This window comes from Nerophis ophidion, linkage group LG24 (genome assembly GCF_033978795.1).
Source record: "Nerophis ophidion isolate RoL-2023_Sa linkage group LG24, RoL_Noph_v1.0, whole genome shotgun sequence".
NCBI classification, from domain to species: Eukaryota; Metazoa; Chordata; class Actinopteri; order Syngnathiformes; family Syngnathidae; genus Nerophis; species Nerophis ophidion.
Window position 1 is genome coordinate 25,850,154 of NC_084634.1, and position 18,327 is coordinate 25,868,480.

Genomic DNA, 18,327 nt, shown 5'->3' on the forward strand with positions numbered 1-18,327 from the left:
TTTAACTAATGACTTTAGGGTTTTCGTTAGTTTTTAATGACCTTGTTGAATCCAGTATGTACACACGTTAAGATAACACAAGGCAATTTTCTAACCAGTTTGCTTCCTTGAAACGTCGGGATTTAACACGCACTTACCTGCTAACATCATGTACACCTGTGTCAAATAATAGGGCATTGTGATTTTCTACCGTTTGTCTTCGTCGAAAGGAAGACAATAACAGTTGAGGAATGTAGACGCATTGTCGGTTAAATGGACAGCAAACACGACGAATGAAATAAAGAGTTAAAGAGTGTCGAACTTACATTTGAACTCATCGACAAAATGTCTAAAGGTGACATGTTTGGAGATGTGCCAAATAACGCCCAGTGGCCGATGTTCTGTTGGGATTTAAAATTTCGTTTGCACGTGAAGGTATCGTCCAATCACTGATCGAGATGCTGTTCAGACATTCTGATTGGTGGAAGAAAGTTTTTGTCAAAATGTTGTAAATTAATTGTATTTAAAAATATACTTTTTTTGTTCGTTTCATATTTCCATACATCCCATAAAGTTTATAAATGAAAAATACAAAGTAATAAATCCTCATGATGTTGCTGTACGGTTAAGTGACACGTGACTGACCTCTGACGTCACGAGTTTAAAGGTGAACGTTTTTAAATTGGTCACGTGTACCCCCGAAACCATCGAACAATTTTTAAACATCTGAGAAAACTTTGTGTCTCACAACTGACAAGTATATTCCTACAATGCCAAATGTAAGTTTTATTCACACTCTTTGTTCATTTATTAGTGCATGCTAACATGATTGTGTTTAAAACAAAAAGGAAACGCATCATTTGCTATTATATAATCAGTAACAAGCCACGTAGCTTAACTACATTTCAGTTTAACTCACTACTTTTTCCAAGTAGCTTGCTCATCACTGATCAGTTATGGAATGTAGTTAAATGTAATTAAAGGTGATAGGGAGGACACTAATCAACTGTGAGGAGAATATGCTAAAACTGAGGTGTCCAAAGTGCGGTCCAAAAGCCATTTCCGGCCCATGGTTAGGGTTGTTTGGCCCCCTACACGGTATAAAAATGGTATTGATTTTTTATCAATGATAACGCTAACAATTATTTGCCATAGTATTGTTATAGTCACCTGGGACGCAAAAGCTACGTTTTTGTTTCATATAGCTACTCAGTAAATTCAATCCGGTTTGGTGGCTGCAGGATTAGGTCGCTGCTTTTTGCAGATGATGTGGTCTTGATGGCTTCATCTGGCCAGGATCTTCAGCTCTCACTGGATCGGTTCGCAGCCGAGTGTGAAGCAACTGGGATAAGAATCAGCACCTCTAAGTCCGTGTCTGTGGTTCTCGCCCGGAAAATGGTGGAGGGCCATTTCCGAGTTGGGGAGGAGACCCTGCCCCGTGTGGAAGAGTTCAAGTACCTCAGAGTCTTGTTCACGAGTGAGGGAAGAGCGGATCGTGAGATCAACAGGCGTCCTCAGTCATGCGGACACTGTATCGATCATGAGCTTTGGGTTATGATCGAAAGGACAAGATCACGGGTACAAGCGGCCGAAATGAGTTTCTTCCGCCTAGAGGGGGGGCTCTCCTTTAGAGATAGCGTGAGAAGCTCAAAGTAAAGACGCTGTTCCTCTTGGTCAAGATGCCATCCGAACGCCTCCCAAGGGAAGTCTGGGCTTAGGCTGCTGCCCCCACGACCCAACCTCGGATAAGCAGAAGAAGACGGATGGCTTTTGGCACCCTGTGTTAGAAATACCATACCGACTTTGTGTTTTGAAATTGTGATCAGTTTATACACTTATTTGGTACACTTTAAAATGAGGAAAAGTGTTTTCGGTTGCTGTTACTGATATTCTCTGACATATATTTGGAGGTCGCTGTTGCAGCAGGAGTGGATCTGCACTGTCGTAAGGAAGCGTGCTGCCTTCATCAAGTGTCCCTGCTGCAGGGAGGACAAGGTAAGACATTTCAACCAATAAATAGGTCCAATGAAGCAATTCTCCAACATCCAACCTGTAGCAAAGGCACCCTTTTCTCCCTCAGTCATCCCATATAAAGACCTACCAGTGGTGTCAGTCCTCTACAGTAATATATACTCTAGTCATTACACAATGGGAAAATTCCACAGTTGCAGTGTAGATTTTACTCATAGAAAAGCCTAAAATGTAATTAATACAATAAAATAACACTAGTATGGTAAACCAGTGGCTCTCAAACCTTTTTCACCTTGCACAAATATAATGACCAACATTAAAATACAGTTGGGCAGTAGACCTAAGTATTCAGTAAAACAAGACAGGTTGTATTTAACAAGTATATTTAATATTTTGGATCACTGTTACATTACACACAATGCACAAACAATAATACTTTCTTTTATTTTCTTAGTTTATTTCAAACATGACATACCTACATTATACATCAGGCAATTTCATCATTTCACAATACATAATACATCATGTCCGAAAAGGAGTAGGAAGAAGCAAAGCTTATTTAATCCTACCCCTTTCACACGCTAGAGCGACCACAAATATATAAATTCATTCACTGACCTTCTTTACAGCAAAATATCAAAATGACATCCGTTAGTAACACAACAGTTTTATAATATGTATTTAATTAATTCAGTCATTATTAACATAGAGATGAAGAATACGTTATTTTCAATAAGGTTTAAAGTGTTTCTCATAATTCTTCTTCTTTGTAAGCACTATTAATTTGAACAGCCTCTTAAACTGGATCATATCAGCACAATGTTTAACTTCTTTACTTAATCCATTCCACAATGTTTAACTTCTTTAATTAATCCATTCCATAATTTAATTCCACATACTGATATGCTAAAGATTGTAAAGTACATATTTAAAGACTTCTTTAGCATACCACAGTTTTAGAATCAGTGTTGTAAACCAAAATATTGTACAAATTGCAGAAAATAACAATACCCATATTGCACAGCAAAAATTATACTATATACATGTAATAAAAATATTTGACATCCATTAGCTCTTGGAGCAAACATTTTGCACACACAAAAAAAAGATGAACATATATGTATTGTAAATTGTCATGGCTGTGGATAGAAAAGACATGCAGTCGCACTGCCTCACATTTATTCTCCATCTAAACACAAAAGTAGGGATGATGTCCGAAACCGGTTCTCCCGATTGTTCAATAAGAAAAGAACCGATTCCATGGATTCCAATTACTTTTTGAGAACCGGTTCCCGTTATCGAAGCCACTATACCACATTTTCGCGACCATAGGGCACACCATATTAAAATGTGCCGTGTCATTTACGGGTGCTATTTCTGTATTTAACACATAAATAAGGCGCAGCATATTTTTGGGCGCAGGCATGGTTAAACACACGTTTGCCTAAAACATACGCTAGCATGCATGTTTTAAAAAGGCAGCAGGAGCCAGGTTGAGTTCGGTTGTACTTTATTGAAGTATTTATCATTGTAGTCACATTAGTTTTTAATTAATCGTCATCCACAAATTTATCATACGTACAGTGCTCATCTTCTGTGTCCGATATGAACAGCTGGGCAAGTTCTACATCAAACACGCCAGATTCCCTCTCCTCATTTTCAAAGTCAGTCTCGTTGTCCATTAGGATAATAAGCTAACACAACAGTAAAAGCCGACTTCTCTTACCCCGTTGTGCGTATAGATTCACTAGCGTGCTGGTCCCCTTCTCCAAAAAGTGAAAGTGAGCGCCACCTTGTCCATGTTGGTGATGTGCTCGTCGGTCATTTTTTTTTAAATTTACAATGCACATAGCAGCACTATATGCTCACTGCGGGCGTGCCTTTAGCGTCCATTCGATAAGAGATTCGATAAGGAATCGGTTCGATAATGGCATCGAACTCGATAATTTCTAAACGTACATCATCCCTACACATAAGTATCCACATCCTCTTAGTGGAGGAGTTGCATAGCATTTATCACCAGGTGGTGGATGACAATCAAATGTATGTTTGGCTTCAAAAATATGTTTTGTCAATATTATATTTTAAATTTTCCTGAAGGAATCAATAAAGTACTATGTATTATAAGCATTTATTAATTTGACGTTTGTCGTAGGTTCAAGAATGGTCGGGCGAGTTCGTATATCGTATTTTTCGGATTATAAATCACTTCGCACCGGCCGAAAATGCATTATGAAGGAAAGAAACATAAGTCGCACTTGAGTATAAGCTGTATTTTTTGGGGAAATTTGATCAAATTTAATACCAAGAATAGACATTTGAAAGGCAATAGAAATTTGAAAGGCAATTTAAAAGAAATAAAGAATATGGAACATGCTATATGTTTACCAAACAATCTGTCACTCCTAATCGGTAAATCGGATAAAATATTCTTGCTCGGTGTCGCTTCTATACAACTCTGCCAACTCCAAAAGGCAGACAATGCGCCGCTTCTTCTTCTATTGGTACGACTAGTCTCTTACGTGAATGAAATAAATATTATTTAATATTAGACGGTAATATGTTAATAATAATGGGCTTCACGGTGGGAGAGGGGTTAGTGCGTCTGCCTCACAATACGAAGGTCTTGCTGTCCTGGGTTCAAATCCAGGCTCGGGATCTTTCTGTGTGGAGTTTGCATGTTCTCCCCGTGAATGCGTGGGTTCCCTCCGGGTACTCCGGCTTCCTCCCACCTCCAAAGACATGCACCTGGGGATAGGTTGATTGGCAACACTAAATTGGCCCTAGTGTGTGAATGTGAGTGTGAATGTTGTCTGTCTATCTGTGTTGGCCCTGCGATGAGGTGGCGACTTGTCCAGGGTGTACCCCGCCTTCCTCCCGATTGTAGCTGAGATAGGCGCCAACGCCCCCCGCGACCCCGAAAGGGAATAAGCGGTAGAAAATGGATGGATGGATGGATGTTAATAATTTCACACATAAGTCACAGAGTATAAATCGCACCCCCGGCAAAACTATGAAAAAAACTGCGGTCTATAATCCGAAAAATACAGTAGTCTTAATCTTGGACGCGTCGTTAAACAAAAGCTGTGGGAGCGTCAGTCTCATTCCACGTTTATCGACACTGTGGGTGAAAATGGCTAAGTGAATATCACTCCATCATACAGAGGTGGAGTCTTTCAATCACTGTATGTTGTTGACCTTTCAGTTGAGCCTAACTCTCCTAATTGCTGTGAAAGCAACTTTGAGTAAAGATGGAGAAGGGAGTAGACAATCAGAGGACAAAGTGTAGGTCACCTTACACTAGTCCATAAGTCTTCTTCATTGCTCCAAACATTCCTTGAAACTCAATTATTTTTTTCTTTTGCGATTTTTCCTTATAGTGACCCCTAATCTGCTTCTCCTGACCCCTGCTTTCAACTTTGTATAACTGGACTAACCCCACTAACTCAACAGCTGTGCAGAGCAGTGGGAGAGTGGCCGGGCGCAACCCGAGGGTCCCTGGTTCAAATCCCACCTAGTACCAACTTCGTCACGTCCGTTGTGTCCTGAACAAGACACTTCGCCCTTGCTCCTGATGGGTGCTGGTTGGCGCCTTGCGAGGCAGCTCCCTCCATCAGTGTGTGAATGTGTGTGTGAATGGGTAAATGTGGAAGTAGTGTCAAAGCGCTTTGAGTACCTTGAAGGTAGAAAAGCGCTATACAAGTACAACCCATTTATTTATCATTTAAAAGTGTTGTTACGTAACACGCAGATACAGTGAGAGGAAGTTGATCAGCTATAAAAGCAAAGTGGGTGACAGAGCTGCATTGTGAGATTGACACCCTGACGTCTTTGCTCTCCAACAGGCTAAATTAGAACATCTAGGTGCTACACAGGGCGCAGGTGTGTGTGTTTCTCGCCCCGTGGTCAAGGGAAGTGTTGATAAGGATGGCCAAGTACAGGTAAATATGACTATCATACTAAGCTGTGTCCTGAAATGTCACACCTGCAGGAGCAGAGGCACCCATTCCTTCCTCCTCAATCCCACACAAAGACCTGCAGGTGGCGTCAGTCTTTCGTGTCCCAAAGCCACATGTCAATTCTCCATCTGAACCAATAACTACCCAGTGGAGCAACACCAGCGTGTTCATCACCAGATGGTGAAGACAAACTGAAGTATGTTAGTCTTCAAAAAGATTTTGAAACAAGGTGTTTGCTCAATATTACGAGCATTTATTGATTTGAATTTGTTTCTGTGTTAATTTCAAGAATGGTCGCAGGTGTTCAAATAGCCTTGAGCTTGAGGGAAGCAAGGAGAGCGTCTGTCTCGCCCCACTTTGAAAGAGACTGTGAATGAGGATGGCTAAGTGGGTATCACCTCATTATATAGAGTCTGGACAGCATTTCTGATTGGATGATTATCTGGTACCTGGACGACATTTGTCGTGTGTGGACCCACTCCAGGGAGGAGTTCAGTGTATTCCTGAACACACTGAACACCCATAATAAAAAAATCACCAAGTCTCCATCACATCGCCTGGACTTCAAGGTATTTTCCAAGTAGACCGACACCCTCCAGTATAAAAGAAGCTTCCACCCCAAGCACACTTTGCGGGGTTGGTGAAATCTCCACCGCTGAGGTTTCATAGGATCTGTACCAGGCAGAAGGACTTCACAGTAGCCACGAGGGTCCTCTTTTCAGCCCTGAGGAAGAGGAGCTACTCCAGGTCCTTTCTCAGGAGACAGACTAAGGTCTTCCTGGACTAAAAGAGGCCTCCCCCTGGAATATCCATGATTCCTCTCATCAACACCTACTCTCCGGCGGCCGTACAGGTTGCCAGAAAGGTCAAGAACAACTTTCAGGCCTTTGTGGAGAGTAGTGGGAAGCTGCAGGACCACTACCCGGTGTCGGCCTATCGAAATAACCCCAATCTATGTGAGCTGCAGGTCAAGGCCCGGGCCAGCTCGCCCAGAGACTCGCCCCCGACTTGGAAGAGCGCTCTTTTCCGCCACACACCTTGGCTCGTCAACCGTCACAACGTGACCAGTACAAAAAAATTGTGTGTAGGTCATCTCCTGTCAACGATGGCACGTCATGTACATTACCAAAACGGGTTCACGGACATCCAACATTTTTAGAATTCCAACAGAATCCATCACAATTGAATAGAAGCACAAAACTTTAGTTTTGAGAAAAGTTGTTAGTTTTATTGAAAATATCCAGCTCAGACATTCTGACAAAGACATTTTCCCATTATATTAAATATAACTTTGACCCTTTTTACCGATAATGTGACCAATTTAAAAACGTTCACCTTTAAACTCGTGACGTCAGAGATCAGTCACGTGTCACTTAACTGTATAGCAACATTATAACAATGTATTCATTTGTATTTTTCATTTAGTAACATTATGGGATGTATGGAACCTTAAAATGAACAAAAATAATACTTTGAAATAAACTGAATTTACAAAATTTAAAAAAGACCAACTTTCTTCCACCAATCAGAATGTCTGAACAGCATCTCGATCAGTGATTGGACGATACCTTCACGTGCAACCGAAATTTTAATACCCATCAGAACATCAGACAGAGTGGACTGTTATTTGTCACATCTCCAAACATGTCACCTTTAGACATTTTGACGATGAGTGCTAATGCTAGTTTGACACTCTTTAACGCTTTATTTCATTCGCAATGTTTGGTGTCCATTTAACCAACAATGCTTCGACATTCCTCAGGAGTTATTCTCTTTCTTTCTACAAAGTCAAACGCTAAAAAAACTAACTATTTGACACAAACAATGGCGTCTGAAGCAACAAGCACTTTTTGTGTTCACATTGCTTCGAAACCGGAAGAAGAGATATTTACGACTGTGAATCCCTGATTAAGTCGCGGTAGACGACGGATGAATTTGTAACACAAATCGACTGTCCGATTAATTAAACAAGAGAAAGGGATGTATTTAAAAATAAACACAACTGATAACTATTGTAACCACCTGCTGGTGTTAATGTTTAGAGCTTACGTTGGGAGATAAACCGTGCTTTATATAACCTATTTTTAACACAAGAATGGCAATAAAAGTAAAAAAAAAATTACTCTCTGGGCGCAACAACACAATATGCTGAAAAACGACATTCCAACCACAGCTTTGCAGCCTGCATCGCCGCTAACGCTAAGCTAGAATAATGGACGATGCAACGGGGTTTTAACTTTAGGTCAATATCACCAGCATTGATTGATCTGACCGTGACATTAGCTGTGTCCCAATTCAAGGTCTGCATCCTTCGAAGGGCAAATTTGAAAGCTGCTTACGTAACAACGCTGCGGGAAGGCTGCCCCAATTCAATTCGAAGGCTCCTCCAAAAGCAGCCGACGAATGCGCCCTCCTTTTTCCTGTATTTAAAGGATGCACCGCGACTATACTTTGTGGCCTCCCATATCCCATGATGCTTTACGCGCCTTTGTTCAATTCGGATCTTTTTGACGATGGCGTCAAATATAAGCAGCGGCATCGGCAGCGAATACACTTTCAAATGTAAGTATCCTCCGCAGGCTAGACTGTCCCATTTAACAACGGGTGACGCATCCTTCGGAGGTGCCTCCGAAGGTCCTGCCTACTGAGGCTGCGTAGGCCGGGACATCCGAAGGATGCAGACCTTGAATTGGGACACAGCTACTGTTTCTGTTGTAGGTTCAAGAATGGCCAGCCAAGTCCTTACAGCCTAGATCTGGGACGTGTCGTGAAACAAAAGCTGTGGAAACAGTTGTGCCCCACCTTTACTGAAACTGTGGCTGAGAACGGAAGAGTGGATGTCACTCCATAATACGGAGGTGGAGTCTTCGCACCTCTGTATGATGTCGACGTTAGCCTGGAGCCCAAACCCCCTCAGTGGTTTTAAAAAAGTAGTTTGAGTAAATATGAAGGAAAGGGTAGAAGACCAGAAGAGGAGGTGGGGGTCGTTAACATGTCTCCCATACTGTAACTTTAACAGTTTCTCCATGAGCAGTGTTTTGGCGAGGGAAGTGGGGGTTGCGTGTTTTCGTGGGAGACATAGGATCTCGATCGCATCCTGTATTCCGGCGACAAATTTTACAGTAGTAAGCGCAATCTGGGTATTTTTAGCCATCCGTCGCATTATTTGTCCGTGCCGGATCTACCTAGTCATGTAGTTATTGACGAGCTGTTGTTTTGTTTCCATTTTAGTCAACACCCAGCATCAGGTGATGTGGGTGTTGAGCAGAAAAACGGTCCCTTTGTGACTCTGTGTAATGGTTGAGAGGGAATTTTCAGGCAGTACAGCGCATGTCTGCTGACACTAATGACGTCTACCTCTGCCATTATCTGTGAGGATGGACAGTTCGCTGTGGTCGACAGTCACTCACGTAGTAGCTGTGGCCTGGTAGATGACAACGGTACCAGTGTAATACTGCACTTTTCCTGTTTAGATGACCTGCATCACTACATTTGTTGTTTGGCTGACGCTCTCAGTCCAGGGCAGAACCCTTTTGAGCTGTGTGGCGTTAGGGTTAGTGTAGGTCCAAGTCACACATTGTCTGGAGCTTCTGTAGAGTTGCATCTTTGAGATGAACACTGCTGCAGCACCTGAGCTTAGTGACATCAATGATGTTTGTGCCACCACCTCGTTGTTTGAGAGTTATGCAGGTCAAGCTGTTAGCCACGCACATTTCGGTGTTTCTGTGGAGTGGCTTCAAAGAGATGAGCACTGCTCCGGCACCAGGATTTAGTGACCTTGAAAACATTTTTGCAGCCCCATCTGTGTCAGAGTGGGGCTGGTGTGGAAGCGAGCCCGGTACTGTCTGGCGCTTCTGTTCTCACTTTTTTAAGTGAAGTTAGCAGTGGCTCAACAGCAGAATTCGTTGCAACTGATGGCAAAAAGCGTAAGATTTTATTCCGTGAACGCATGTCAAAACAATCTGAAGCGTTTTGATAGCGTTATAGTCAACTCTGATGTAGTGTTTATCACTGCACCAGAGAGTGAGAAACAGTTTTTCTGTCACCTAGGTGATGACATTTGTAGGGCTTTGTGTAGTCAATTAAAAGTAGATTTTTTGAAAGTCAGTGGTCTGGTGCATAGAGAGGTGGGCTAGTTAGGTGTTCCCTGCCTTAGCGAGAAAATAGTTCCGGGTGTGAACTGCTTTTTCAGAGCTGTTTCTCAGGCTGTCAGTGGTTCACAGAAGAACCATCGTAAGATTAGATTGGCAGCCTGTAGAGAGCTAGAAAAAAATGAGGCTAGGTATAGGGGTATTTTGAGGAGCGATATGTCGCTCTTAGAGTATATCAAGCAGTCCAGTATGAAGTGTGTCAAGACTTGGGCCACAGAGATTGAAATCCAGGCCACTGCAGATTATTTAGGATTTGACATTTTTACATTGATGATGGTCGTTGGCTAAAGTATAGTTGCAGGAGTTAAGTGTTTGTCAGCGGACTGCATTTACTTGGAGAATGTCGGGGGCCAGCATTTTGAGTACGTTGTTTATGTTATAAAGCCTGGACTGCAAAGCTGTCATTGTTATTGTAAATTAGGCAGGGATATAGGCTGTAGCACGAGGTCTTTAGTGAAAGATGGAGCGGAGCAGGCAGTAGATGGGATAGATTGTCTAGATTCAGGTAAAGATTTTTTAGAGGTTGTAGAGGGCAGTAAAATAAGTACGGATTCTAGTGCGACAAAGTATTTAAAGCATAAGAAAAGACTGCAGGATACATTTAATGTTAGACGTCGAGAGAGACGTGCCTTGCTTTATGGGAAAATATATAGTGAGGACTTGAACTTCAGGAAGAGCAATACATCACAAAGTGTACAGAAATACAGATATAGTTCTGAGCACAAGGACAGGGTGAAAGCAAGCAGTGTAGGGAAATACAGGGATAATATTGAGCACAGGGAAAGGCTTAAATTTGGGAGTTAAGTGGCGAGTGAAATAAAACATTGATAATTTGGTACACAGGGACAGAGTTAAAGCAAACAGTGTAGGGAAATATAGAGATAATTTAGAACACAAGGAAAGAGTTAAACTAGGCAGCAAAAGGCAGTACAGTGTTAATTTAAAACATAGGAAGCAAGTGATAGCTAGTGTACAGCTGAGTCGGAAGCAGAGGCTGGAGAGGTCTGTAGATTTTGTTTTTAATCATAGTTTTTTGAATAAGGTTAGACATGGACCGGATTTTGTGTGTAGTGTTTGTCATAGGCTGCTGTTTAAATATTAGGTGCTGCGCTGTGAGAGGGAAGTATATGCAGTAAGTTTAGCAACGACTGGCATTGCAAATAATTGCATTAGCGAGCATTATCTGCATAGTTGTGATGATAAGTGTGTTGATCCCTGTCTCATTGTTGCGTCCAGAGGTCAGCTGTGGATTTGCTTTACTTGTCATAGTAAGATCAGTAAAGGTGAAATCCCAGCTGAATGTTGGAACAACAACTTAGATGTAGACCCCGTTCCACCAGAACTGGGATGTCTGAATAGCTTAGAGCAGCACCTGATAGCTTTACGCATCCCTTTTATAAAGGTGTTGGCGTTGCCTAAGGGTGGTCAGAATGGTCTACATGGGCCCGTTATGTTTCGACAAACATTGTACAAACCACCAATGTGCTGCCGCGGTCCAGTACGGAGGGGTCTCCGCTCCAAGTTAAAGCGGAAATTAACTTACAAGGGACACTACAAGTATCAATTTGTTGACTCGTGGCATGTCAGGCGGGTATAGATTACTTAAAGAGAACGAATGTCTTGTATAAAAACATTGAGTTCAACGAGGAAAGGTTAAAAGATTTTTGTAGGGAGGAAGAGGTTGTTGTAGAGGTTGGTCAGGGTGACCAGGTTGTTGTTGACAATACAATTCAGTGAGGATGAGGCTGTAGAGCAGGAAATTGGGGCAGAAGAGGTATCAGAAGACATGGCACAAGATGAAACGTTACATGACAGACAACAGCACTGCATGTTTCAGGACACTTGACTTATGCCTGTTGATATCGGTCAGGAAGCATTAGATCAGTATTTTAAGCATGTTGTGTGGTGAAAGTAATAGTCCGGTTAGAATGCTTTCTGACAAATTAAATGAAGCGATGTGTTTCCCTGTGCTGTTTCTAACGAGCACAAATACATTCCACACCAGCCGCAAGCATCGCTTAACATTGTCGCGCTATTTTAATAATCAGATAATGCACGCCGACGGCCGTTTTGCGCGATCGCTTAACATTGTCGCGCTATTTTAATAATCAGATAATGCACGCCGACGGCCGTTTTGCGCGCAATGTGGAATATATATTCTTTAGCCGGTATATGTCCAAAATGGACCAAGTTATATGTAGCATTCCGGTCGCGATGCGTTAAGGTAAAGGGAGTCAGCATTCTCAGGGGAATTTCCCGGGCATAATCAAAGACGAGTCTCTGAAGCGCTTGCTACAGTTCGATGATGGTTTTCGTTTCCTTCAGCCTGTTCGCGGGACGCCAGCTTTTTGGTCTTCGGCTCAGAAAGACCTTTTGGCTTGTGTCCGCCAATTGGGGATTCCAACATGGTTCTGCACCTTTTATTCTGCTGATTTGCGCTGGCAGAATCTCCTTGCCAGCATCCTGAGACAGGAAGGCAGACAGCAGACAGTAGAACAGTTAGAGTGGGCCGATAGGTGCGAGCTGTTGCGTCGCAACCTGGTCACAGCTGTGAGGATGCTTGACTACAGGTGGCACTGTTTTTTGAAGGAAGAACTCATGTCCCCATCTCAACCTGTTGGCAAGATTGTAGATTACTTTTATCGAATTGAGTTCCATGTTCATGTGCTGTTTTGGATTGATGGAGCTCCCCAAATTTATAAAAACACCGATTTAGAAGTTGCAGAGTTTATTGATAAATATGTGACATGTGAGCTACCCTCAGACAATGACACACTATTGGAAGTTGTGTCATCTGTTCAAACGCATTCAAAGTCATGTCGTAAAAATAAAACAAAATGGCGTTTCAGTTTTCCTAAACCGATCTCTGCACGCACGTTCATCTGCAAAATCAAAGAATGTGTTTGTTCTAAAAAGGGAACAGGGACAGAGGGTAGTTGTATTTCAGAAAACAGGCCACAGTGCACCTGTCTGGAGAAAAAGGGACAGAAGTTGCCAAAGGAGGTTGCACGGTTGATTATGTTGAGCGTAAAGGATGCCATGGAGAGGGAGGAGCCTTTTGGTAGCGTAGAAGAGTTGTTTGCCAGTGTGGGCATCAACCAGACAGTCTTTGAGCTCGCTTATAGGCGGCTGGACACCAAGAATAAGGTGGTTTACAGGCGAGGGGGAAACGACACCTGGGTTAACCAGTATAAAAGGAATTTATTGAAGTGTTGGAACGCTAACAGAAATAGGTCTGTTATTGAGCAATGCCCTTAAATAAATAAGGAAATCTCTCTGCTAAAGATGCTTTAAAGAAACTGGGCAGTGTATATTTACACAACAGAGATGTCTCCGCTCAGGAGGCAGTGTATAGACTAATGAGCCTGCATTTGAAAGAATGTTCCAGGAAGGTCGTGTTTATTCCAACAGGGAATAACATTGTGCAGATGAGTTTACCCCTCAGTGTGTTGTTGCGAAAGTCTTCCTCATATGGTCTTAAGTCAGAAGACATGTGGATGACAAGTATTGTAGATAGGTTTAGGAAAAGACCCGATAGTGTCGTGTTTGAGAATATGTGCATAGCCACATTTAGTTCAGAGTATCGTGTTCTCAGCTAGAATGAAAAATCAGACAATAGAATTGCACTACAAGGGGGTTTAGGGTTCATCTTGCGGAGAACACGATCTCAGTTTGCCGTCGTTTGCTACATGGGGTTTAAATTAGACAAACAGGAGGAAGCCCACTTTCAGAGTTTGCTGCAGTTGTTCCTTCCTCATGGAACTGATTTAAATCTCAAGCCGGAAGGCTTTGAGTTCTACAAACAGTTCTATGAGGAAGGTAATGTGAGGTCGGCATGCGAAACCGCGCGGCCAGTGAGAGACGTCGTTGATAAAAACAGGGCAAAGTTTGAAGTGGACTGTCCTCGATTAGAGCAAGCGCAGGAGATGGCGGACCGGTTCCATAATGTCAATGACGATGCGTGGGGGGACCTTTGTTGTGAACAGCAAATCGAAAACATGGAATGTTTAGAGGAGAGGCGGCAACAGCAGCAGGGGGAAATTAGGGAAGAGCAGCTAGTTGAATTGGAGGAAAATGTCCCCGATTTGTTTGTTGTTGGTAAACAAGTAGCTCAATTTGAGAGAAACACCAACATTTTGTCTAGAAGGGAAGGTTTAGCGCTGGTCCATTCTCTGAATGAGACGCGGAGGAGCATTTTTGATAGGATTAGGAAATGGTGCCTAGAAAAGGTGATGGGAAAAAACCCAGAACCTTTCCATGCGCTCGTAACTGGTGGGGCAGGTACTGGAAAAAGCCATTTGATTAGAGCAGTGGTTCTTAACCTGGGATCGATCGAACCCTAGGGGTTCGGTGAGTCTGCCTCAGGGGTTCGGCAGAGCCTCCTCCGCAGCGGTTAAGACACACCAGACTCATGAATTGATTAACGTGGACCCCGACTTAATTTAACAAGTTGAAAAACTTATTCGGGTGTTACCATTTAGTGGTCAATTGTACGGAATATGTACTGTACAGTGCAATCTACTAATAAAAGTTTAATTCAATCAATCAATCGTGTAAATAAAATCCTCGGCGTATCTGTACTGTAAAATTAACATTTGAATGACAATAAAAAGGAAGTCTAAGTATTGTGGATACCCCCCAAATAATGGTCCCTCTAATTTGCAAGTGTGTAATTTGTTGTGAGTTCATACACTGTGTTGGTTTTGTTCTTTGAACAAGGTGATGTGCATGCATGGTTCATGTTGTGCACTATTTAAACAACAACAACATATAACTGTCTTGAATTTGAAAATAAAAAAAACATTTTATTTTTCACTAAAGAAGTGTTCAGTGAATGTGCATATGAAACTGGTGGGGTTCGGTACCATCAACAAGGTTAAGAACCACTGGATTAGAGCTATCCAGTACGAGGCAAGGAGACTATTGTCGCGTCTGTACCAACTGGGTGAAACCTGCGTACTCTTAACGGCTCCCACAGGCTTAGCTGCATACAATTTACATGCAGCCACAATTCACCACACCTTCAATATTGGCATGCAGGTTAGTTTACCGTATATCCCTCTGGGTGAGGATAAGATAAACTCCTCGAGGAGTCAATTTGGTCACCTACAAATTCTCATCATTGACGAAATCAGTATGGTAGATCATCTTTTAGCTTATGTGCATGGCCGGTAAAGGCAAATTGAACAGACGGGGGACTTGTCTCCATTTGGCAATGTTAGTGTTGTAGCTGTCGGTGACTGTTATCAGTTGCCACGCGGCAAAGGGAGGCCGCTTTACACCAGTCAGGTGAATGTGGACCTCTAGTGTCATTTTACAAAACAGCACTAAAATAAATTGTAAGACAAAAAGATAGTGTATTTTCTGTTTCTGAGCTGCTAAGTAGACTTACAGTTCGGTCAAAGCAAACCCCCTTATTGAAAAGCGACGTAGATATACTCAAATCCCTGGGAGACGGGGGAAGAGTGCGCAGCTTTGCATATTCATACCATGAATATGCAAACCAGCGCACATAATTATTATTCGCAACCTGTCCAGATTGTTACAATCGAGGCCCAAGATTTTATTAACAGTAGGAAGTCGGGTGAATTAAAGCGCATAGTTCGGCAAAACATCGTACACGAGTTTGGCCAAGAGTTTGTGTTTGGCTCCGAAAGAACGTGTAATGCTTTCCAAAAATGTTGACGTAGCAGACGGTCTGGTCAATGGCGCATGTGGAACGGTGACTTATATTCAATTTGGAGCAAATAAAAACTTACCCTTCGCAGTCTATAAGAAATTTGATGATTCAAAAATAGGCTCACGAAGGAGGAAGTAGCGTTCCTACTGCCTTTGATCCCCTGGAGGTTTCGGCGAAAAAAACCTGGCGGTTTGCGTCGTCAGTTTCCTCTTAAACTCGCGTGGGCCTGCACTGTTCACAAAGTGCAAGGTCTGTTGTGTGTTTAGGCAAGGTTTCTGCAGCTGGGCAGGCGTATGTCGCCCGCACCCGTGTTGGGGATATGTCCGGCCTTGTGATCAGATATTTGAGGAAAAGGCCATTTACTGCAAGGATACCGTCAAGGAGGTATTGGATAGCATGCCCCCATTTCTAATTGAACAGCCACAGCCTTCCTTAGAAACTCACAATTTATCTTTGTGTTTAATGAAGGTTCGAAATTTAAGTTACCACGCCGCTCATTTGGTGTTTTGCACGCAGCATTTACAGCCTAACTGTATTGCTGTCACAGAGACGTGGCTCAGTGCACAATCCTCAACAGACTGCGTCCAAATAGAGGGATACACTTTCCACAGGCGTCCTCGAGCCTTGTGTTACAGCAGCAATGATGTCAAATGATCTGAGATTAGAGATCTAGAACATGGCGGAGTGGGTTTATATGTTGTAGATAATTCGGACTGTGAGATTCTGCAGGTGCCCAATTTAAATCTGGAGTGTATAGTGTGCCTGTTTACCAAAGAGAACATTTTGATGGCAGTAATGTATCGTCCACCATCTTATCCAAATTCACTTTTTAAATCAAATCTGGTTAAGTTACTTGAATGGGTAAATCCAATCAGTAACAATTCTTATAATGGGAGATTTTAATGAAGACCTTCTCAAACATACATCAATTGGTAAATTAATGGGCCAAAATGGATTTTATCAGCATGTAACACAAGAGACTACAGAGAATGGGACATTAATTGACCATGTTTATGTGAAAACAACGCAGTATGCTGTGTACTTTGAAGTGATGTCCACTTATTTCAGTGACCACGAAGCCATCCTGTGTGGTTTTTGTGCTCAATATGAAGGGGATATGTTTGATTTGGATGTGTTGTTTGCAGATCATTTTGCTGATGAAAAGGGACTTTTTGATGGCAAGTCTAAGGCGTAGTAGGGTCAAACAGTCCCTAAACATCATCAAAATGATCTACGAACACATCAAAATATAACATCTTCATCTCGACCAGGAAAAACACCAGTAAATCAATAATTTGTATGACTGACTGAAATGGAAAACATTTGCTTGTAGATGGTAATGTGTTAGAAGAGTTGACATAGAAATATTTTTTGTTGCATGCATTTTTCTGTGTTACATGGGACGGCGTGGCGCAGTGGGGAGAGTGGCCGTGCGCAACCCGAGCGTCCCTGGTTCAATTCCCACCTAGTACCAACCTCGTCACGTCCGTTGTGTCCTGAGCAAGACACTTCACCCTTGCTCCTGATGGGTGCTGGTTGGCGCCTTGCATGGCAGCTCCATCCATCAGTGTGTGAATGTGTGTGTGAATGGGTAAATGTGGAAGTAGTGTCAAAGCGCTTTGAGTACCTTGAAGGTAGAAAAGCGCTATACAAGTACAACCCATTTATCATTTATATGTTTTATTTGGTGTTTGTATGTCTCGTTGTCATGTCTTGTGATCATGTTTTGTTTCGTTATGTTTTGTTCGTTTAAGACGCCACTGGTTCCTGTTATTTCACCCTCTTGTTTTGTTTCCATGTCAACTCATTAGTTTTACCTGTCTCACGTTTTGGACTCACGCACCTGTCTCAATCATGTCATTATTTAAGCCTGGTTTTTCAGTTGGTCGTTCTGGTGTCGTCGTTGATTTTTTTAATGCTCTGTTCATGTTATTTCATGCAATACCTCTGCTCTTCTCATGCTCCATGCCTTACTAAGTACCGTATTTTTTTGGACTATAAATCACGTTTTTTTTTCATAGTTTGGCCGGGGGTGCGACATATAATCCGGAGTGATTTATGTGAAATTAACACATTACCGTAAAATATCAAATAATATTATTTATCTCATTCGCGGAAGAGACGAAGAAAATGTCAGCAATCGTCACACATCGACCGAATAAGAACTTGGCGGGGTAGGGTCATGGCAGAAGTGCCTTATGGTTCATTGATTGGTAACTGCTATATGCTACTGCCGTAGCTATTAAAATGGATCATTTAATCATTGGCGGTAACCTATAAAAACTGAGAAGGGCTGAACAAAAATGGCACCGAAAAGGAAATCATGTACTGCAGATTACAAGCGGGACGTAGTGAAATATGCAGCAGAAAACGACTAGAGGAAGCGCCGCATACCTTTGGAGTTGGCAGAGTTGTTTAGAAGCGACATCGAGGAAGAAAATTTCATCGGATTTATCGATTAGGAGTGACAGATTGTTTGGTAATCTTAAAAGCCTGTTCTCTATGTGAAAGTTATTTGAATGACACTAACCATAATATGTTACGTTAACATACCAGGCACGTTCTCAGTTGGTTATTTATGCGTCAT

The 18,327-nt window shown here is 42.3% G+C and overlaps 1 pseudogene; it reads left to right on the forward strand.

Moving 5' to 3' along the window:
* Positions 1–6,720: 6,720 nt before the first annotated feature.
* On the forward strand, positions 6,721–16,935 carry LOC133541919 (uncharacterized; annotated as a pseudogene).
* Positions 16,936–18,327: the final 1,392 nt, after the last annotated feature.